The following is a 24,587-nucleotide window of genomic DNA, read 5'->3' on the forward strand; positions in this document are numbered from 1 at the left end:
TTGCTGTTACATTCTTCCCTTATATTCCCCAGCCTTTTAATAGTAGCCATCTAGTAAGGGTAATAGTTCTTTTTCTAAATATTGCAGTGAAAATGTTTTCTGTGAGGGATCAGAATGCAAAGGGAATGAGTAACAGCTTTATCACGCAACTCATGAAAGCTGGCTTCTGTGCCAAGGACTGCCAAGATAAGCCATTGAAATTGAGTTGCAGTTGCAATGTGGTAATGTGGGTGTAAGCTTGAGGCTGACTGGTAGTGGAATAGGAAGATGGAGGCAACAAAACAAGCCTATGGAAGGAATAGTAGTTGTGCTCAAGGCTTGTAGTACAGTGACATAACCCTTCAGTAACAGGTAGTGGAAGAGGAAGGAGTTAGAATTAAGTCTTGAAGGCTATGGCACAGTGTGGCACCTAAAATAAAGCATTTGGTGTAGATTTAAAGTATGTAATTGCTTGTTTGACCCAAGAATTGCATTCAGGATGGGTTTCCTGTTACTACATTCAAAATGGCAAAATGAGACTGAGCAAGAAGTTTAGGCAGTGAAAGAAAATAACAGTTTTGATAAATCTATTGCAGAGAAAAGAAACAGGATTTGAGCTGGGATGTAGATATAGTTTGACTTGTGGAGAGAGGAAGAGGATCAAAGGTAAGTCCTTGGGCATAGGCCTGAGTAACTGTGAATAATGGTAATGTGTTGTCAACCAGTGACAAACAGGAGCGTGGGCTGAAGAGAGCTTTTGAGATGAATTTGGAAACAAAGGGCTTTTATTCTTGGTTCAGAGGTGGGATGTAAAAGTGCACTGATGGATGGAGACCTTAGCAGAAGAGAAAAGGTGCATTTGTTACTCTGCCACCTCTACATGGGTAAGTACCATAAGTGAATTAACTATAGAGGGTGGCCCTCTAATATGAGGAAGGTCTAAGGACAAAGTGCTGTATTACTACAGCATACTGTAAAATATGTCAGACTGGCTTCCTCTGTCACTTAAGCCTGAAGTAGCCCGAAGGAAGTAGGTGTTCTGGATTGCAATGGGGATTCCAATCTACTTCACAGGGTTTCTTATTAAAATGCTTTTTAGGATATAAATGTCATTCAAGTGTTCTTACAACTGACTTACGTGTTTAACATACCGTCAGCTGTAATTTTTCAGTGCCTGGGCTAAAGGCAACTCATAGAAAGTACTGAGATTTATTTATTTATCAGTTTTATTGCTGGTATGCTCGCAGTCCTGCCAGACTGCACGTTGATTACTGTGTATCTCAAGAGCTAAACAGACGCTGGCTGAGTTCCAGTTTTGGTGGGAGTTCAGGAGGAAAGACATGCATGTTGTAGGAAGTGATGCTGGTACTCCACTAAGCAGCAGACTCTGAGTCATTTCTCAAATGGCAACTGCAAAGTGTTCCACTGGATGCCATGCTCTGGAGGTGTGAATCGGGTGGAGATCTTTCAAGTGAGAGGATTGCTAAAAGCAAGTACCTTAAGTAGTTACAAAATACAGTTTTTTTAATATTTGTTGTAAGAAAATGCAAAATATTGCAGGTAGTATTCATTTCAAAGAGAAGTTCAGGAAAGTACTTTGGATGAATTCTAGTCCAGTGATTTCTAGCTAAGCTTTCTTCTAAAGTTCAGTAAGAGGCAGTAGTCTTTCTCTGGTGCTTAAACTCTTGAATCGTGTTGCTGTGTGCAGTAGGACTGTGTCCCACCCAAGTACCATGTAGTTTTTCTACTATTGTATTCTTCCCAACAGTGCACTTCCCACAGGTGTTAAGCCTTAGTATTTATGACATGATTTGAGATGCTTGGCTCCGAGGTGCTGCAGAAATAAAATTGCTTTTATTTATAATGGTATCATGGTAATTAATGCTACAAAAAAAAATTCAAATAGGAAGAAAAGCTTGCTGAGGTACAGCAGTTCTTATGTGAACGAGTACTACACAAAGATTGCTCTTGTTGACTTAATGCAGAACAAGGAGTTGGCAGAGAGTTTGGAATAATATACGTTGGCATAATGTGCTAACTTATTTTTCTTTAAACTTAGCTTCTGATTGTGTAGTCATAAATCTCGTGCAGTGTTCAAACAGGGAGCAGAATGCTCTCTTGGGCTGCAGTACCTATGGAAGTAGAGATTTCAGACTGAGCTGTCCTGCCCGGCTAGTCACAGCTAACTGCGTAGCAGGACCAGGAAACAAAGATTTCCTTATCTAAGCCTGCAGAGTCAGTGGGAGGAGGCAGAGCTGCTCCCCAGACAGTACAGTTCCCAAGAGTGGAACAGCTTCTGGGAGGAAGGGGAGCTCGCTAGACACAGGTTTTGGTAGCTGAAGCTCCTCCACTTCAGCCTTGATAGTATGTGTTACAAGCAGAATTCTGTGTTCATCCCTCTTGTGTCCTCATTTTATCTGTCCTGGTTAGGTTTATCTTGTGGGCTTCCTACTTATTTGCAATAGTTAGCCCTGTGTGGCAAAGGGGAGCTTAGCAGCAGGAGAAATGCTTCCTTTTCCAGACCTGATTACTGAATTCACTACTGTGTTCAGTCACTGATAGGGAAACCAGTGACTTCCCTATTGACCATGGGCATCCTTTGGCAGTTGAGCAAAAGTGACTGATGCAGGTTAAATTTGAGTGACATATAGCTAGTAAGAAGCATATACAGCCTAACCACAGATTTCCATGCATTAACTACAGCATGGTGGAATAAGATCAGAAGGAAAAGCAGGATAAATCTTGGAAGAAGGAGATCCAAGGACACAGATAAAAAGGACTCGGGCTGGAGAGCTGTGATTCTCATAAGACAGAGGATTCATTTCATATAAACTTCCTCTCCTTTTCCCTCTTCTGCTACCTAGCACAGAAAACTCTTCTAAAATGCTAGGCTAGGGATCCCTGCAGCCCATGAGAGGCCATACTTTCCTGTATAGGGGAACTGTTGGATAGCAGTGCTGCAGTTGTAGCCCCGGGACCATAATTTACTTCCCCCAGTCTTCCCAACTCTCATCTGTCTTGGCCTCACCTTGAAAGCATCACATATTGCCACAGAGGGAGTTAGCAGAGCACTAACTGTTTCATGCCATGCTCACTCCCTTTTCAAACACCCACATACTTTGCTGCATAATTGCCTTCATGACAACCTGTGTAGCGTTTTCTGTTTGTAGGGTGAGGATTTCAACTCTGAGTGATTCAGCAAAAGTTGTTCTTGCATACTACTGTACTATTCTTGAAACATAAAAAAAGCTAACATGAGAAATAGCTGAAATTCCTTCAGAGTATTTATACCTTTAAATATACTGCACACTAAATATTTTAGAAGGTACTGGATATTATAGCATAATGCAAATATTAAAGTACTGTACCTGTATGTGTCTGTAGGTATCTGTTAGGGAGATAGTGACTTGTAGAATTTTATTTAGAAAATTAAGCATCTTTGCACAGCTGCTTTAGTATCAAGTAGATTTGATTTCTTCCAGAAATGAGAATAACTGCTTTTAAAATGGACTATCACAAGGAAAGACAAATGGTAGCAGAATAAAAATGTCCCTTCACACACCTTTTCCTACATTCATGTCTTCCCTTTTTGACTGCAGGATCAATAGCTCATTGCTCTGTTGTTTCAAATAGTATTTCTGCCTTATTCAGATAACTATGTGCTGCAACGTGTTATTTGTAAATTTTGTTGGCAAGCTATTGAAGGGAAATGGGGGACCTACATATCATAGAGTCCACAATAAATGAATACCGATTATTACCTCTTTTAGAGCTTAGAACAGAAAACTACCCACAGAATGAGAGATACTGCGTTAATTAAACAAATAACTGTGAGTGGGAGTTTTTTATTAGAAGTGTTATACTGAGCTGGTTTACTTACTTGTAATTTATTAGTGAGTATTGTTTAGTACACAAAATTTGCATTAAAACCTATAATCAGAAAGTTTGTATAAACATAGTATAAAAATAAGTCAGAGGTTATATGAAGTGTGCACATCTCCATACTATATCCATTACCACAGTGAGAAGTTTATAGCAGAAATTGGTTTTATCAACGGAATTCAGGCTTTGTTGTTCTCTCACTGCATTGTATGGGCTGCTTAGAAAGAGGAAAAAAACTAACTGGGGTAGCAGAAATGTTTGCTTTGATTTTTAGATGCTTCCTTCACTTCTAAAATTTAATTCTGATTAATCAGATACATCTGTCTTTATTCTGTTGTGACATGCATTGATTTGTGATGCTGCTGCTTTCAATAATGTGGAAACAGTTGCCTTTATTATGAGAACCGGCAGAAATCCACATGCAGACTAACTTCATTTTTAATCTTTAATTTTTTTTTTCATTATATATAGAGCAAGTTGCATGGATGATTTTAAAAACAAAGCTACAATTAAAACTAGATTAAATTTGAACTAAACCATAGTGGAGAAAACTTTCTAGTCATAATATATGTTTATACGATTCACTGATGTAGATTTTACAATGTGTTTTTCAGAACCATTTCTAAATTAAAACCATTGCTGGTAGAGAATTAATTGATTTAGCTAGGATATATCGCATTTCTATGTGCTGTTATTACGATATACATATTCAGGCTCCAACTAGTGCTCTCTGTGTACATTTGCACTGTGCACACCTCGCTTCATAATTGAAGGTGGTAAAAGAATCATGGTACAATGACGCATTGTTTTCCGTAACATTAGTATTTCACAGAATTGAATCTGTATTACAAAATGTATATTTTTGTATGATATTACAGCATAGTAATTTAGATTAAACTAGTTATAATTTATGGTGCCAAGCCAAAAAGCTATTTAAGATGCATTAAAATGCAGAACCATGACATTTGAAATTCTGATGTTCTTAATATGACAAAGGTTATTCTATGGAGTTTTGCTATAATATGAAATATTAATATTTCACAATACAGTTTTGATGAAGTACAATTTGCCTAGCTTGCATATGATAAAGAAATTAAATGCTTACCAAGGGAGTTCAGTGAGAATTAGAGCCCTGCCTGAACATCTGCTTGAAATGTTATTATCCTGTCCTACTGACAGCATTGCTCCCTCATTGTTTTTCAAGATTGACAGCTGAATATTGTACTGATTTCTGCAGCAAATATGTTTAGGTGAACTTTGTTTCTTTTTTTAGGAATTTAGAACATGCTTTTGATTTCCATCCTATAATTTTTTTTTATACTCTTGACATTTGTAGATGCCAGATTGAGGTCTAGTATGCTGTAGCAAAGATAGACCATTGACTTGCAACGAAATGCCAGTTGATATCTCAGTAAACAGAAATATTACTATTTTTTATTGTGTGGTCTGTATGAAAGCTGTATGGGCTTTCTTAGGGGAGACAAATGATCAGATTGTTAATGTCAAATATAAAAAGGACTGTTTGCCTTTCTACTAAATAATATCAGACAACTTTTATTAACTACATTTTTTTGAACAGAAAAGCGTGCATTTTACAGGTTTCCTTAGCATACAAAATTCTGTGAGTGGAATTATTTTTTGGTTTTACAAATGTTAAAATTATTAGTATTGGTCTTAATATTCTTTTGAGTTCTTTATGTACCTTATTTTGTTCCATATTTCTGAAGGAGTTTTAATAAGAAATACCAGCTTCATTGTTCCCCAATTTTTACATATTTAGATCACTGCATAAAATTAGCAAAGGTTAACAGGGGAGGTAAAAGACTATTCTAGGGAAATGCAATAGAATGTAGTTATTATTTTTTAAAATGCTGTAGCTATGATGTTGTATTTTAGTTGAATACTTTTATGCAGAAAATGTGTTATTTGGCTACAAAAAAGGAACAAATCATTCTGTGAATCTGAATAAGTAGCAGGAAAACAGATTTTCCTCCTTTTTGCTCAAGAAAAAGTATTTCTCTGATATGTTCAACTTCAGGGCCATAACTCATCTCTACTTAGTTTTACCCTATCCCTGATCCAGCTTAAAGAAGCCTGGAGGCTCTCTTTAAATGCTAATAACTTTAATAGCTTCAAAATTGCTGTCTGAGGAACTGGAGGGGACTGTGTTTGACCATTCTTTCTCCTCAATCCGTACACGTGGGGCTGTAGGGACTTGGCACATCTTCACCCTGGAGGAATCCCAGTCTGGAGGGATGTAGCACAGCTTGAACAGCAGAGTGAAAGCAGAGAGGCCAAAGAGTCTCGGTCTGAGAACTTTAGCCAAGTCATTATTGATAAGCCAACTCACTTCCTAGCACAGCTGAAGTCTGCACCAAGTATATGTATGCCTTAAATTGTTGCAGGCGTGCTTCTTGACACCAGTGAATTTGCAAGTGAGGCAGTTTGGACCATTTTAATTATCTGGTTTTACCATTAGTAAGTCTGAGTATTTTGACCAATTAATACTTTGAATGTTGAAGATAATGAACTGCATTTTTAAAACAAGAATTTAACAACTGTCTGTAAAAAATCTCTCGCTTTCTTTGTGGTTGTATTTATTACTTTAGATATGAAAAACTTTTTACAACGTCATGATAAAAATTAAACCTCTGGGCAAACGTTTAGTCCCACTCTTCCTGTAGCATTAAATATTGCAGAAGTGCTGCATTTCTTCTGCAATGAGAGCCACAGCACAGAGTCTTTCATGGAGAAGTCTGTTATCTCAAGGCATGTAGCACAATGTGACAACTCATTAGTGGAAGGCGAAGCAGGATCTGTCATGCAGGTGTGCAAGCACTGAGTCAGTAAACATCATCTGTGCTAAAGGGTAGTCTTTTACAAACAGAGGGTCAGCAAGTTGCTTTCCATATTTTCTCTTTTCCTTCCACGCACCCTCATGGAGCAGAGTAAGCTTGGCTGTAACTTTTATGTCTTACGCTTCTTGAGCTCATTTCGTTAAGTTCCATAGAGTCTTTAAGCCAGCAATTCATTTTCTGTTCATCTGTTTGGTTTTTACACAGTATTTAGAGATGGTTTCTTTTTCATGTCTTTGTCTTCCAGAGCCAATGGTTTAAAACATTGCACTAACATGTACAAAGTGTAAATTTGATCCTTAACCTTGAGCTTGAATATTTTAGGCAGCTTATACATAAAAGACTAGTAAAACAGTCTTTTAGGTAGTTTTTAATCTGAAAACTGTTGCATATTTTAATGAAACTCATTGTGCACTTAGAGTGGCATAACTGAGAAGCAGTTCCAGCAAAATTCGGAAGGGCATATACTGCAATACTGAGTATTTTGCTACAGAAGCCTTTCTACAAAAAATAGCTGCCAAAAGTAGGAGTGTTCATTCCTGCTCAGCATAATATGTGGTGTTCTGGAAGTGACCAGTACTTAAGAGAAGATGTGATTTCTATTCATAGCACAACTATTAGCCAATCAGTGAAACAAAATGGATGCAAATTTTACAGTAGGCTAAATATCTGAACAGTATTTCTTTTTATTTTGAAGAAGCTGCTTTGCTCTTTACTACCTTTGCTTTATTTACCTCATTCTTCTGAAAATACCTGCAAATATTTAACAAAAGGGAGACAAAGAGAGCACACATACACGATGTTCCAAAGCTGCTGAGAATCTGCAGCTTCTGATGGCTGCATCTAAAGTACTCAACATTTTTTAATATCACATCCTGAATAAACAGGATCCTAAAAAGCAAATATGTAACATACTTGTGTAAAGTATCATTCAGATATCATTTTCTGTAGTCATTTTATATGCCCTTGGAAGGTTGTTGGTAAACTTGGCAATACCTCAAACAATTTTGTGTCAGAAAGGAATTCAGCTAAAAAGGCAGTTTCAATGTAAGCTAGAAATTGCCAAATGTAATTCTGAAATTTAGAATTTTCACACTTAAGTTTCATTCTCTATTCAGATTTGTTGCAAACTCTTTTTAGTATTTTGCTTACTTCAGAACAACCAACTGCATATAACTTTCTTAAGTGGCATTAATGTATTTAATAATTTATTAGAAAAGCTGTAGTATATTTTTCTTAATAGTTATATTTAAAAAAAGCCTATCCAAGACAATCACAGCATAAGGCCATATTTAACATTTTGGACTTTTCTTAGTGTCACTGACATAAACTTCCCTATTTTTTGGAATTGTCATGGTGCACTTCAATAGAAAACCACAGATGTCCAGGAAAAAAATGAAATATTTATTTTGCCATTATAGAATTCAGAAGTTTCCCTCCTGTCAAGTCATTGACTTCCCCCCCTTACCCATTTGGTTAAGTGCGTGTGTCAGAGTTTGGGGGTTTTTCCTCATTTCCACATTTGAATTACAAGAAAATCCAGAATGCAATCCTGAATTCAGTAGGTCTACTGAGATACTAAAGTGGAATAAAGGAAAAGTGGTCTTTATGCTTCAGTTGCTCAAATTTACAGTCGAGCATCTTTGCAGAGGTCTACATTCAGAATCCATACATGAAGTAGATAGCTGTGGTTAAACGCTGATTTCTGCAAGAGTCTAGGTGATGCTTTGGGACCCCACCTCTGCCCACAGACATTAGGCTGCAAATGTATTGGGGAAGACATGCTTCCAGCACCATGCCTTGTCCCCTGGGCACCAGCTAGTTGTTTCTTGCTTCAGCTGTGCATGTTAAGTGGCAGCCCTGCTGTTGGATGAGCACTTTTCCCCATCTCCACCAAGAAAAACATAAGAGAGCTGAAGCGCATCTCATGCAACAGCTACGGCCCAAAGATGCCCAGTTGGATCATGCAGCCTTGCAACATGTTTGCAGAAATGTGGTCCCAAATTGACTCTACATGGACACTCTTAAATCAATGTCAAGTGTGTCTGTGGTGGTGTATAGCTTGTGTTAAAAAGTTTACAGACATAGGCTGAAATGTTATAACTAGCTCTAAACTGGCATATGTTTCCACACACGGGTTTACAAGGTTTTAGCTGAATCATTTTTCAAGGGATATTTGGTTGTACCAGTGTAGCATTTATGTAAAGGCAATATGCTTCTCCTAAATGCTTGCGTTATCCCAGGTCTTGAGTTCCCACTTGGTAAATGAAACTGGTAGGGCTGTGTTTAACAGCTGATTTGCCCACACAAGATGTTAAGAAAGAAAGCAAAGAGCTGATTTTTGAATCTCATGGTGATATAATTGCATTTGCTCCTGATTGACGTTGTTGCAAAAGCAGAATGAAGTCCCATATGTTTAAAAAACCTGATAGGTTCTTATGTTAAAATACCTATTACTTATGCAAATATGTACGTGAGTGTATTCTAAATAACATTTCTTATAATTATTTGAGATTTATAAGTATCTAAATATTTATTATAATAGAGATTGTGGCTTTGTGGAACTCCATCCTTCAGTCAGAAAGTGTAGGATTTTTGTGAGTAAATCTTCTAGAGTTGATTGCAGCAGGAGACAAGTGTGTCCATGCCATGAACTTTGGAATTACTACTTTAAGAATTATCCAAAATGCTCTTGTCACAGCTAATTGCAAAATCCAATTTTTGGTCTATAGAAAAAGAAAACAGGAACACACATTTTTAATATTCCCCTAATATACATATTATGATAGTCTTTAATTGTACATTCTCACATCATGTATTATAAGGGCATACAACTTTAGATTTGTGTGGAGGATTTCATAGTACTTCAAAAAATTATTTCTACTGAATTACACTAATGTCATTGAATTATTATCAAGTATTGACTTTTTATACTTTAAAGTAATCTACTTTGACTTTCCTGATGTAATTTGGACTATGAAGCAGTTAATTACAATGCGAGCAATAGGTTTCAAAAGCAGCTGTCAGCACCTTTTCACTGTTCTTGGCCATATACTTAAACCTACAGTATGTAAGTAAGTTTACAAATTATTTTTTTCCTTAACTTCTGCATGCCTGACTTCTCTGATAATTCAGTGGAATATAAGAGTTTAAAAAAAAATAATCCTAAAACATATTACAAATAAAAAAGACCTAAGCTAATGTTGTAGCTGGGTGGTTTTTTGTTAGCAGCTGACCTTCTATTGCTAGAAAAAAAGAAAGTCTTGGCTAGAAGACAGTTCAATAAATGAACAGGCTATATATTGATTTTTCTCCCTCTTCCCTTGTTATGTAATATAATTTTCCTTCCCTTGCAAGGGTTGCTGTCGTACAGGGTGGGGCTGGGATCATGGCTGTGGAAGCGTATGGGAATGTGTAGATTAAGGAAGGCTGTCACAGCAGTCAATAAGATCTGAGAGGTGTTGACTAATTGCCTGCTAATTACACAGTAAATTGTCTAATTAAGCTGATGGTTAATTAGGGTACGCTTGCACAGCAGTCTTGTGGAATTTTTGTCTGATGTCTGGGAAGCAGCTTGTGTAATTGGCAAACTGGTAAGGACTGGCAGAGAACATGACTGGGAAGCACGCTGCCAGTAGATGACAGAATAAGGATGCGTTTGCACAAAGGTTGTCATGTGAACACTGAGGGGTTTGTTAGCCTTCTCCAGCTACGTGGCAGCGGGTGCAATGAGAAATTTAGCTGAAAGCTACTGAAAGCTGTAAATAAAGTAAGGCTTAAGTGTGTAATGTTAGAAAAGCAGTGACACATGCTTTTCTCATATTTTAGTCAGAATGTGGACTTTGAATAATTAAAATTTTTGCTAATAAACACAGACTATCAAAATTCTCATGTAAAGGACTTCACTAACATGCACAATTTGACCATGGCAGTAATTATTATATTGTGATCTGTTTAGTGGAGTCACAAAATGGTACTGTTTCCCAAGATATTCAATTTGTATGTCAATGTTGAAAAAGTATAGTTGTTTATAAGGATGCTTGCCAACCATCATAACCATCATATATGGTATTCTGAATCCTTATTAGGCATTGTGTCCATCCCTAGATGTGGCAGAGCATGAACAGGTCATAATGATGCTCTGATTTAAATGTGTGTGCACTATGCATAACTATAATATGATTAATGAAAGTATCTAGATTCCAGATTCCCACCCAAAGCTGATGGAAACTGTTGGGAGTATCGAATATTGAGAACCTAGACAGTACAGGAGTACAGACACCAATTCAGCAAATCATCAATTCGCTGTGATTTAAATTTGTAATTCAGTAAAACAATGCAGTATGTGCATTTTCTCAAAGTTAATTACAAATGTAAGCTTCCCGCAGAATCAGCATAGCACAATACAGGATTGGGTCTTCACATGATGCCGAGATTTAATTTTGAGCTATGTATCTGCAAAATCTCAGAAAAAAATAGCTCTTTTGTATATCATGAGCTAAACAGAGAAAGTATGTTTATATGTATTTATTTGTTAACAATGTTTTGATGTCACTTGAGCAACTAAAGCTTAATATACACTTTCACTCTTGGAAATGATACATTGTTTCAGAGGTCCCCATCTTTTTACTTTTTAACATTTGCAATATGTGGTTTGGGCACAGTGTCTCCTGAAACGAAAAAGAAAACTGAGTGAATTCCAGATCTGGATTGCAGCTGAAACTGTTGATTTGATTTTATTTTTTTCTTTTTCATTTAAACTACAAATATGTTTTTTCTCCCATAGAAATAGATTTTTTTTAAAAAAAAAAACAAAATTTGAGGGAGTAATTTATACTTTCTTTGAATTAATGAAGCCATTTTTATCCTGTGATCTTGCTGCTTCTACCTCCCTGCACCTGCACAGTTAATAATGCCTTTATGTAGCCCCCTCTACGTTGTGAATTTTTGTTTATGATTTTTCCTTCAAAAATAATTGAGCAAAATCATGGTACACTAAGAGCATTCTCTCTGTGCCAATCATCAGACATGGGACTCCGAACACTGATAGGCTGGTCTAGAAGGCCTTAAACGTCCTCTGAGGGGATTATAACAATACTTGTAATGTTGCTCCTCTGTGTGTATTTGCACAGAATAAAATGCTACGATTCCTCTGCATCAGATTCTGTGAATTCTGTGAAAAAGGTGTAATTAGTTGATTCAAGTCTAAACCATACAGGGATGCCCTATGTGCCTAATTTTCTTCCAAATAAAATACATTTTAAGTTTACATTTGATATTTACATCTATGTTTTTCCACATCCATCTGTATATGTGCAAAACAAAACCTCTTCAATTCATTTTTCCTTACTGTTTTTTAAGGATTATTTCTTAAAAGTATTGGAGAAACTATTCTTTTTGTCTCTGACACCACATTCGGGAACAAAGCTCACTTCACCAGCCAACTGCAGGAACCGAAAGCATACGGTGCAACCATCACACTTGCTTTCATTTTCTATCATGGGGCAGCAAATGGATATGTTGCTAATGCATTTTATTCTCTGAAGGCAGAGAAAGGAGTTCGAGGATAATTGTTACCTTATTATGTCCTTCAAAAGGATTTTCTGGCACATGCTATTATGATTTATGATTTAATAAGTCACACAAACATGGAAAAGGATGTTTCTGATAATTCACATGGTATAGTAAACGTATGTATGTAAAGCCCTATTGCAACATCAGAATCTGTAATAACAAAAAATTGTGTGGCAATAATGCTGCTGTTAAACAGCATCAATTACCAACTTTTTTGAGAAATTGCATTTTTTTTAAATGCGTTGATATTTTCGTATGCAGTTGTAGCTGTATCTTATCATATATCTATACTTTATTGCGGACTCAATCAAAAATGGAAACATTTCCCAAGTGTCCCTAATGCATTCTTTCCCAAAGCCATCTTCATTGTCCAATTTCAAACCTCACGCTTAAACAATGGAGTCAGAGGAGCCTGTTGTTAGTGCATTGTCGGTGTTATGTTCAGGTTTATTGCCTGTGATGGTTCTCTCCCTGTGCAGTTCAGGATGGTTCCTGTTTGCCACCATTTTATTTAACGTGTATATCAAGCCATAGAGAAGGTTTAGTAAAGTGACATTGATTGAAGTGTTTTCAATATGTCGAGACTCAGCTTTATAACTCTCAGCTGATTTAGCTTGAGCAGTTGATTGCATTATTCAGTGTTTGTGGGAGACTGGGGCATGGCTGAGAGCATGCTGAGCAAAAGTCAATCCAGACAAGATAGGAGTAATGCTGGGATGGTTAGAGGAAACATCCAGAGGCTACGGCAAGAGAATTATCAGTCCTTCCGGCTGAGGGATGTAGTCCCATTCCAGGCTGTAGCTGCAGCAGCAGATAAGAGCCAGGAGCCTACACCCCTTTTCTTTTCTGAATGCAGGCCATGCTAAGAGTAGCCATGCTTTATATTTCAAGATTAACCTGCTGCCACTGCGTGCTATATGGGACTGCGTCTTAAGTCTCTCCTGATATTGTCAGTGGTGACAAACTTCACGGCTTGAACGCCACAGAGTGCCTCATTGGGGAAGTAAAAATGCGTCCAGCCCATACTGGCTGTTTTGAGTACACTGGGATGGAGAGGAAGGAGATGCTGGCAGTTCATCTGAACACTGTTGTTGCATATGCTTGGAGCTCTTGCCCCGGGGTGATCTTTAACAGCCTGAGTCTCTTAACTCCAGCACAAACTTGAAGAGCTTGTTTTTTCCTCCTTAACTTTGCAAGACTTGAGGAAAGGGTGAATATTGGGTTCCTAGTTGCTACTGTTTTTTTATTATTCTGTTTAAGTTTATGTTGCTGCCAAGAGCAGCATTCTCAAAAGGTCAGCTGATTGCTGCTATTGTGTAGGAGGGCTATTTTGAAGACTGCCAGGAGTACCTGGAATAGGTGGTTTCACATGAAAGTAATGCAGATCTTTAACACATAAGTAAACAAAATCTTATTTTCCTAGATTCTGGGTATATTTAAACTCAGATTAATTTCTCTGCTTACATTTATGGACTTTTGCATTTGTGCCTTTAGGGGGAGCAGAATATTGGTGTCCACGTCTAATTTTTGGACTATGCATTTTTGAGTGTCACTTTTTTTTAATGGCTACACTTTTATCATTTCTTATTCCAGGCTTAAAATCTGCATTTATCTTGGGCTAAAATTGAACAAATCTATCAGCCAGAAAATTCGTAAGAGAATATTATGATTTTTTTCTAGAAACAGAAAGTTTAACCTGGAAATGCAAACTTAATCTTCACTGTACGGTAAAACTGTATGTATACAAATACATAAGGTTTTTTTACTTGAGCAACTTTACACTTATACTGTCATTTAGATTTTCTTTTCCATTCTAACCCTATGGTTGGAGAAGACTCTAAAAGTATATGAAAGAGAGAGTAAGAATATGTTTGAGAGTAAAGTATTAAAATTATAAACCAAAGAACATGGATCTTACAACTTGTTTCTTATGCCACTCTCTTCAGTACTGGAAGTGATGCTTTGCTACTGTAACAAAAATTGTTCTTAGTGTGTGTTGGGAGTTGCATACCTGTAGATACCTAAGCTCTGTCTTGTGATGTATATTTCATTGCTTTTTGGTGTGTTTTTTTGCTTCGTGCATCCCTCCCTTAACATAATTTTAAAAATTAGTGCCAGAGAGTGCAAGGATTTAGTGAGGTTTAAATTACCAAAAGGGAACAGTATCTACACAAAGAGACTGACAGATTTCAAGATCTGCTAATAATCTGTCAGACAGTCAAATTCATGCAGAGGAGAGACTTGCTTCTGTGTCAGACATCCTCCATGTGTAGCTTGCTTCAGTTACATTCGAGGGTTCACATTCCCACCATGCCTCTTCCTTATGTGTTTCCCTTATCTTTTAAGAATTCTTTTGTCAGCCAGCCTTTTCTGCTCTTAAATGAGCTTTTAACACTGGCAGTGCGCCATCCATACTTGTTTGTTTTTTGCAGGATGCACTGGACTGCTTCCTGTTTCTCATGTAGAAGTTGGAACACAACATCACCTATATTCCTGCTTTTCTATCTATAAAACCAGAGTTCACAGTGTGCTGGCTGGTATTTCAAAGCAGGACATTAGTGCCTGTTTCAAAATAATGCAACTTAATAGCATAATTGAGGATGTAGTATTTGCATTCCGCACGCATGTTTACAGTGAAGTGTCTTGATATAGCTAAGCTGTCATGGACAGAAACATTAAGTGCAACAAAGAAAAACTTTTTTTTTTTTTTTTTTTAAGTCATGGAAATGAGAGTTGTTTAAGAGATCTTATGTAAACATAACTGAGGGAGGGAAAGCAAACCGGCTTTTCTAGCCAATCCATGCCTGCACACATGTATCTCTTCTGGCTGGAGCTTTCCCCTTTGGTGCCATTAGCATTTTCATTTCAAAAAACGACAGTCTGCAGTGGAAGCAGTAAAAATGTTCAACCTGTGGTTTAAATTATTGATTTTTTTGAATATTGAAGCTGTATTTCAAATGGGTTTTGTTCGAGTTACTTCTGGGTAGAGGGTTCCAGAGGTAATTTGATATCTAAAAGCCTGTGTATTTCAAAGCCATTTCAGTCTTTTGAGTTCCTTCAGCTGATCAGCTGATTGGGTAAAATACCTTATTGTCTTCTGAATTGCAGGCAATAGATAAACTGCAGCTCAAGGTTAGCACGTAGACTGGCATACAATGCTCTTAGTGATTTATTATGTGTATTCAGTGTCCAATCAACTGACAAAAATAGCTCATTTATTTTTAATGCGGGGTAACTTATCTTCAATTAAAAAAGAAAAAAATCTTTTGAGATGCTAGTATTCACAATCTAGATGGGGGAACTCTGTATCACTGGATAATGATGTGTAATTAAAATTAGGTGAGTTCATGGTATAGAATCCAGTATGTGTAAATAAAAAGTAGATGCATATATTTTCACAAACAAATTGTGTTATATTACTACAGAACAGAATGGCTGCAGTGAGAGAGAAGTCACTTTTGAAGAACTGCAATACAAGCAGTACTCATGTTTATACATGAATACTTTCACAAAGGGCTGAGTTGTTGATGGTTGTACACGGAGAATGTGTAGGAAGTTAGCCATTCTCAGCATCCTTCTATTCACAGGAAAAAAAAATGGTATTACTTTAATAAGGCTCAGATCTGGCAATGAAGCCATACTGGAATGCATATTGGAGTTCATGGGAACTGTGAAGATGAAATTAATTGCAGGAATAGGCCCAGGTAAGAAGCATTATTATCACTGGTTGTAGTGTTTAGGGTTTATTTCTTGCGGGGCCCGGACGATAGAACACCAATATGATGATTAAAGTCGCCCATTTATTGGGCTTAGCTGATCATTTTTATACAATTCTCTAAGTTGTTTAGAAACTCTGATTGGTTGCTGCATGCAAGCATTTGGTGTCCACACACACAAGCATAAACGGTGATTGGTTACATCGGTACTGTCCACGCGCCCAAACATAAGATAAAGTTAGTTATACCCGCTCTGTACACACACATAAACACAGGACATAATTGGCTGTATTAATTAGAGCATGCAAGACTTGTCTTGGTCCAATTGGTCAAGATAAGCTCCTGAATTGAGGTTGTTTGTGCCAAGTTCCCTTTATCGTGGAATGTGCACCTGTGGTTTTCTAACTGGGATCTTTCTTTTTCTATCTTCTTGTTTAGTCTGTTCAAGGCCTTCTAAAGGCGTCTGGAACACTCTTGTGATCATGAGCTACTTTCAGGCCTGATAACTAAGTTCCATATAATTGAACCCTACATCTCCCCCCCCCTTTTTTTTTTTTTGTTTCAATTAACACAGCCTTACTTGATCTATCAATTAATTTTTAAACACGTTGCAACATACAAGGATGGACCATCTTGTACATTCTTGTGCCATCTTGCTCCGCAAACTCAGCCCAGCAATCGGTAGGTGTCAGCTTTATGTGGGCGTCCCCACGGAGGCAACAATGGCCTTGCCGTACACCAGCCCGATGCTCTTTGGAAAATCCCGGTATTTATACATTTGTAGAGGAACGGATTTTAGCACACGTGGCCAGCGGGTGCCAAAATCCGCCTCATTTGGAGACCTATGACGCATGCGCTTGCTGGCCAGGTGCGCTGCACGAGTCATAGCCATCTTGTCTATTGGTTCATGGGCTTTGTGATGTGGTTGCAATGCACTGAGAATTTTGATCTGTTATGTTAGCTAAGATGACCTACTCATTAGTTTTTGGCTGAGGTGGTATTCGTATTGCCGCACCATCCGTGATGCTCCAGATGATGATGATCATGTAAATTGAACGGAAGTCCATTGTGGGCTTGCACCTGTGAAAACACAAGCATAATCTCGCCCCCAGGTTATTAATGAAAAAGTGGACTTTCCCATTGCCCTGTTTCTAGATTCTTAACTAAGTCAATGACCTTACCTCTAATTTTAGTTTTAGCTAACTCTCTCTTTTTTTTTTTTTTTTTTTTTTTTTATGATTAAATGACTACATATCAGGGTATCTTAAAACTACTTCCACACTCAGCTCTTATGAGTAATGTTTCACCGAGTGCTGATCAATATTAAATCATATATATATATCTATATCTCTTCTATAATAACTCTAAACTGCTTATTCTCTATATGATTAGTTATAGGTTAGTAGGTTAGTTGGTTAGTTATATTTCTATTACAATGGTTACACACAAACTTTTTCTTTTTTTTTTTTTTTTTTTTTTATGATTAACTAACCTTTCTACCTGCTCGCACTAAGCTACATATCCAAAGCCGGTATCGTACTCTGTGTTTTTCACACGCATTCTTAATTTCCGCATTGACTGCCGGTCTCTGTCGTGATTTGTCTAGTCAGTCTGTCTAGGGCTTCGGGACCTGCTGATGTCTCCGCTGCCTCTTGCTCTCGATCTTCTGAGTTGTTTGTGACATCTGGTCGCTCAATCCATGGCTTGACCCATTTCGCTGGTATCCAATGGGGCTGTTCGTTACCTGTGGAAACACAAGCATACCCTCTTCCCCACGTAAATAATTTGCGAGGTCCCTGCCATTGCTGTAAAACTGGAACGACTTCGGATTTCCAGGATCCACCCTGAAGATACACAAATCCCGCTTTACCTGTTCTGCTGCTAGCATCAGTAAAAACGGTAATGGCCTCCAGCGGCTTTTCGCTGCAAATAGAGCGTGGTTCCATTGTTAACATTGTTTTAAATAATGGGTGTGGGGGGTGGTGATTATCCACTTCCCCCTTAAAGCCCATCAGAGCTACTGCAAGGCAGTAATTTTTCATCATGGCATTATTCACAATATCAAGTGACATAGGTGAAATGATTTTGTCCATTTGCCTCCCTGAAATTTGTATCGCGCTTACCCCTGCTTTTTGAATGCACGTTCCCAGAGCTTCAATTCTAGTAACTACCGTTTTTGACATGCTAGCAGGCAAGAATATCCATTCTAGTGTTACCAATGGGTTTTGTTTCTGTCGCTCATCCCACTGACCCAAAATTCCCACAACTTCCTTATCTGAGTTATATACATATAAATTTATAGGTAAAGCAGGGATATATCTGCCAGACATAGATGATGTGATTTTTTGCTCAATTGCTGTCAAGGCTTGCTGCCCCGATGCACTTAGTTGTCTTGTAGAAGTTAAGCTATTGCTGCCCTGCAATAAATCCAGCAGCGGCTGTAAGTCTGTATTTGTAATACCACAATAAGGCCGAATCCACTGTAGGTCTCTGACAAGTTTTTGTACATCATGTATATTTCATATGTCTTTGTGTAGTGACAGCTTTTGTGGACAAACAGAGGCTTCCGCAACTTGCAAACCCGGATATAGTGTTAACGGCGTTCCATCTTTTTTAAACCTTGATCGACAGTTGCTGGCTTTGTGTCCGAACTTGTCGCACTTGTTACAGACCCCAGGAAAGTTTGACCGGCTGCCGTTAGTCTGTGCCGGCACAGATCGAGGCTGCGTGGCTATGCGTTGGGGGCACGCACGTCTCAAATGCCCCGGTTGACCACACCGATAACACGCTAAGGGGTCTTCGTGTGAGCAGCGGTCTCCTTTTCCCTGTTGCACCATCAGTCGCAATGCTACCATGAGCGCTGCAGTGTGAGCTTCAGCATGTATTTTAGCTTTCTCTTGTTCTTGTATTATAGTAGCCAAATCCTCGTTTGCATTATTTGAATCAGGGTATATGCTAGGTATAATTTGTTCATGTTGAACGGTGGTATCTGGGGGCTGTTTTCTCGTAGGCGGATTTTTACTCCCTGATTCTGTAGGGTTTCCTTTAATCGTACAGTTAGGGAGGCTTTGGAACTGTCAGATGGCTGATTAATATCGGCAGTCCCAGGGAGTGGAGCAGAAGTCAAGGGCACAGGAGCAGGCGGACAAGCTCCAAAAAGTCTCTCTCGCTGCATTATGTTTTTCTCCCCGCTTTTCCCTTTCGCTTGCGGTTGGAGAGAGAGAGCAGCAAAAGCAGACACAGACGCTTTACGATCTGCTTTCATTTCTTGCAGAGTTGTCTTAATCAATTTCCATAAAGTTGCAAGACCTTTAACTTCTTTAGACCCGTCACTAATTTCATCCCATAGGGAGGTTCCGATAGCTTTCCAGGTACTAAGCTCAAAAGCTGTACCCACACTAATTAAAAGGTTTCTGTCCTTGCTCCATTGTAGAAGCTGCTTTAAACAAGCTTTATCATATTTTTTGCCTCTTTCTCAGTATATGTTGGGGGAGCTTAACTACCGCCTCTTCTTCTTTGGAAAGCGTAGACCTCATCTCCTCCCCCGACCGCTCACCTCCTTTACGAGCGAGTCCTTTTTAATATCTGTCTCTGTTTTTTCAACCAGCCTCATAAATGTCTTTATGGCTGTCTTTTCCCTCGCAGATGCTGCGAAACCCTTGCCGCCCTTTTTATCAACATAAGCTTACGATTTACCTGCTTCTCCCGAGCAGTGTCCTGCCTCTCTCGAGCAGTATCCAGCGCCGTCTTTCAAGCCACCGTGGTCTGCGGCAATTCCCCCGCCTTTTCAGTAGCGTTGCCTCTTGTTCCTCTTCGGATCACATCGGGGTCACCAAATGTAGGGTTTAGGGTTTATTTCTTGCGGGGCCCGGATGATAGAACACCAATATGATGATTAAAGTCGCCCATTTATTGGGCTTAGCTGATCATTTTTATACAATTCTCTAAGTTGTTTAGAAACTCTGATTGGTTGCTGCATGCAAGCATTTGGTGTCCACACACACAAGCATAAACGGTGATTGGTTACATCGGTACTGTCCACGCGCCCAAACATAAGATAAAGTTAGTTATACCCGCTCTGTACACACACATAAACACAGGACATAATTGGCTGTATTAATTAGAGCATGCAAGACTTGTCTTGGTCCAATTGGTCAAGATAAGCTCCTGAATTGAGGTTGTTTGTGCCAAGTTCCCTTTATCGTGGAATGTGCACCTGTGGTTTTCTAACTGGGATCTTTCTTTTTCTATCTTCTTGTTTAGTCTGTTCAAGGCCTTCTAAAGGCGTCTGGAACACTCTTGTGATCATGAGCTACTTTCAGGCCTGATAACTAAGTTCCATATAATTGAACCCTACAACTGGTGACACTAAATATCATAGAATAATGGGAAGATTCAGATTTAAAACAGACAGGTTTTTTTCCCTTAAGGAGGCTGTAGGTTAAAGAGTACCAAAATAAAAGAATGTTTCACTAAAGTGTGAATTTTGCAAATTCAGAATTATGCAACTTACTTTGCAAATATGCATATATAGTGCATGTATGTTTATATACAATTCAAATATATGAAGATAAGTCATGAAAAGATGTGTGGCATAAAGAGCTTGTATAATGCCCAATTGGTTTCCCTCCTACAATGACTCTAGTTTCTGTGATTGTAGTTTAAGAATGTGTCAAAAAGTTTGTTGATATTCTTGGGATACTGCACTTCAGTGTTTTGCATTGCAGTTTACAAAATACTATTTATATAACATAAGGATTAAAGTTTCTGCTGTATCACTGCATGCATAAAATAGTCTTACCTTTGCTGTTCCTAGATGTGCAGCAGAGAAGCCTGCCCTGCTCTGTACTGGCTGCATAAAACAATGTTAGCTAGGGGAAGGTTGTCTATGATAAGCAGAGTAAAAAACCAGATTCCTACTGCCTCCAAAAGCAGAAACATGCAATCCATACCTGCTTACATACTCTCTTGTTTTGCACATTAATGTGAGTGAGCACTGACTGTACTGTATAGATTAATCACCATACCTGGGGATACAGCTTTGGGCTGAGAAGAGAGTATCAATGATTTGTGGCTGCAGGGAGGAATGCTGCATCTCTGTGCTGTGGAGCTTATCTTGGTCCTGATGCAAACTTGGCTTCATTGCTCTTGGCGTGAGACTGCTTGTGCGATCTGACACCTGTCAGCAGCAGGTATATCCTATTTCTCAGTGAGGTTTTGCAGTAAGCTGCACTTTAAACTCCCCAGTTCTGTGGTAGGAAAAAGGATGGGAAGACGTTCCCTATGTCCTATTTATCACTAATATAATTATCACTAATCAAGGATTTCTTGTGGAGTGAAAAAACATATTTTCCTTACACAACTTTGTGCATGACTTTTTATGTTGAGCATCAGAAGGCTTTTGAATCCTTGTCCCAGTGTTAAATCAATATTGTATTGGAATAAACGAAGAGCCTGCGGGTCACGCTGCGCTCTCTAGCTGAGGACAGATTTATTCTTAGTATTCCAGTTTTGAGCATGCATAAGCCTTTTGCAGCACGTCTTAGCTGGCTTTCCCATTAATAGTGCCAGAGATCTAGCCACAGCCGTTGTATACTTTCTTACACCCCTGTGGCAGTAGTAGTGGCAACATTTGCCACAGATTCCCCAAATGAAACCCTAACTCAATTGTAGTCTCTAGCAACCACCTTCCTATTGATTTCAAGGGGAACAGACTTCATGTCTACCCTATCTATGTGTGCCTGCTATATCCTTTGACGAGCATATTTACTTAACTGACAGACCTGAGCAATGACTCCAAAGAGTGCTGGGGTTTGGGACCTATTATACATTTAATGAGAAAGAACATGGCCAGCTCAGAATATTCTCACTGGTAAACAGGAGAATCGTCTTGCTAGGAATTTCCATGTATCATGGCTACTTTTAGTTCTTACAAGAATATTTTAGTGAACTTTGCTTTTTTTGCTTTACTAAATTGGTGGTTTATGTCCCACAGGGCTGATTTTTAAAAGCCAACAGAATGTGTCATTTTTCCTGGTCATTAAAAAAAGTTAATAGGCAATGATTAACCTACTGCTATGAAAACTTCAGGTGAGCCTGGAGGAAAACCAGAATTGAGATTGAGGCCTCTTTGTCTGCCACAAGCGAATGGGAATCAGAGCTTGTCCTTTGTCATAAAGATTCTATGTACACTTCAGCACTTCTCTACATGGATTCCCGTCTGTCAGAGAAGTTAAAACATGTGCAAACACTAAATGTTTATTTATTAAGAGCTCAGTCTGGAAAACTGGAATCAGCCCAGCAGGCTGCAAAACTCCACTTTGAGGCTCTCGAGAGAAAAAAGTCATCTCTCTCTAGATTATGGAGCCTATGTGTGGTGCCTTTTGTGATGACTGATGGATGAAGACGCAGTGCCCTCAGAGACTGATGGCAGATCCAGACATGCTGGCTCTACCCTTCTGAGTGCAGCCCACCCAGGATCTGCATTCCCAAAGGCCCTCCCTGGGATGTACACATGATGCCCCAAGTTCAGTCTCAGCTTTCTTGCCAGAGCTGTACTGCATCGTCGTCAATCATAACATGCTAGCAGAGTTCGTTCCATGATTCAGGGGGTCAGGAAAAACCTGTTAGTCATTACAAAAATAGTAACTAAGTCAGGATGATAGTTTAATTTGGAGTGGGAGATTTGAGATTCCTTGCAGTTGATTCACAGGACAGTAATTTCAAAAAAGTTTTGTCAATTATTTGATTTTTGTTTTTCAGTTTAAATCTGTTCTGATACTATTTCAACTACTTTTATGTCTACGAAAATAAAATCTAACAGTTTGCATGCAATACTTATGTGTGCCCCCATTCTGGTAGCCAATACAAAGAGGAACATACTAGTTTTATTTCATGGATTTTAAAATAGATGATGCCTCTAGCAAAATTCAAAATCTATTTTAAAGATCCTCTCCAAAATTTAGGGCTGACTTAAAATTGGTTTGAATCTCTTACGAGATGTTAAAGTGCTGAGTTAAAATTCATAGGGGCTGATATTTTCATGGTTTGTTTTTTCCCACAATTATGTTATCCAGATCTACGTATAATCAGGCTCTGAGAATGGTAGGTGGCTCAGCCTTGCAATCCCTGCTCATGCAAAAGACCCTTTGGCTTCAATAGGACTTTTATATAGGAAAAGATAGAAGGAGTATGTTCAAAACAAAATTAAAGTTTAAGAGCTCAGATTATCAAAGTAGAACTGTTATGGATAGATTATCATTGTGCTGTAAACCAAAATATTCCTCTAGATACTGAAACCCTTCCACCTTCCCTTTACCCCTTTATCTATGACTTAAAATTGTTTAGTGCCACCTGGAGAATTGATACTTTGAAAATTACAGTACTAGCTATTTAAATACCTTCCCAAATAGAATTGGTGTAATTTCCTTGAATTTCTCACCCCTAAATATACACAAATGCTAATCAATGTTTATAGTATTTAAACGTTCTTAATCCTACTGGAAAAATAAAATGCTTCAGGTAGGTACAAAACGTACCTCAATATTTGCAGTTCATCCCCAGCAGAAAATTTAAATACATTCTTCAAGAGAGTCATGTGATTCTCCTCCTAATTACTTAATCCAGCAATGAAAATATTTTTGATTATACATAAATTTAAATATAGCTTTGGTGTTCTGTAACTCCCCGATGTTGATTCTTTGTGCAAGAATGTTAACAACTCTTTAAATATGATTGTAGTTAAAAGATTTTTCTTCTTGATTATTGAAGAAATTGTATTTTTCTCCCATTAAAGGGAAGCATCTATTCTCCCCTCCTCCTAGGAGAATGTAATAGTTTTGATTTACTTATAGCAGTCTGGAGGAAAATATTTTAGTGATGGTTCACAATTTACTAATGGAGTTTTAAAAAGCTGCCTCTAGGAACAGCTAGAAATACATTGATTATATGGCTTCCCTATGAGAAAACAGTAATTAAAATTATACCACAGATTCTATCAGGACATGTTAATATTTAATTAGGCAATAAGTGATCTTGGTACAGGTGTCCGGAGTTGTTGACAGGAGCTTTGTTAATCCATGTAGTGTTGTCTCTTAAATAAATAGTTACCTCCTTGCTTTTTTCAAGTGTGAATTTACACGCTTAATTAGCAGACATTAGAATTCCTGTGTTAGAGAGGGTTTTTTGTTTGTTTAATTTCTATGTCTATACATCGAGTGGAAAATCCTAGATGTTGTGTGTTTTAAAGAACCCGTTTTCTCTTTGTTTGCTATTTCTGTCAGGGATTTTGTTACAATTATGAGACTACCTGCAATTCTCTCCCATTTTTTATCTAGTGGAGCAAATTCTGTGGCATTGTGTCTTGGTTTTTAGTTCATCCCTACCGCTACTGATGTTGCCCCACTGCCTTCTTACAGTATTTTGTTTAGCAGTTAGAGAACAGTATCAGAGAAAAAAACATTGAGTTGTCTCTAATGATGATGTTTGAAAAACTACATTAATTTGGCATACTCTTAAAGTACAAGAAGAGAATCCATTTGTATTCTCCTTGTAAGCATAACTTCTTTAGTGACTCTCCCGG

The 24,587-nt window shown here is 38.1% G+C and overlaps 1 protein-coding gene across 4 annotated transcripts in view; it reads left to right on the forward strand.

The window, feature by feature from the left end:
• The window catches only part of DPYD (dihydropyrimidine dehydrogenase), a 371,706-nt gene that overhangs the window by 193,049 nt on the left and 154,070 nt on the right, over nucleotides 1–24,587 (forward strand). The gene's annotated exons all lie outside the window — the stretch shown is intronic.

This window comes from Buteo buteo, chromosome 10 (genome assembly GCF_964188355.1).
Source record: "Buteo buteo chromosome 10, bButBut1.hap1.1, whole genome shotgun sequence".
NCBI classification, from domain to species: domain Eukaryota; kingdom Metazoa; phylum Chordata; class Aves; order Accipitriformes; family Accipitridae; genus Buteo; species Buteo buteo.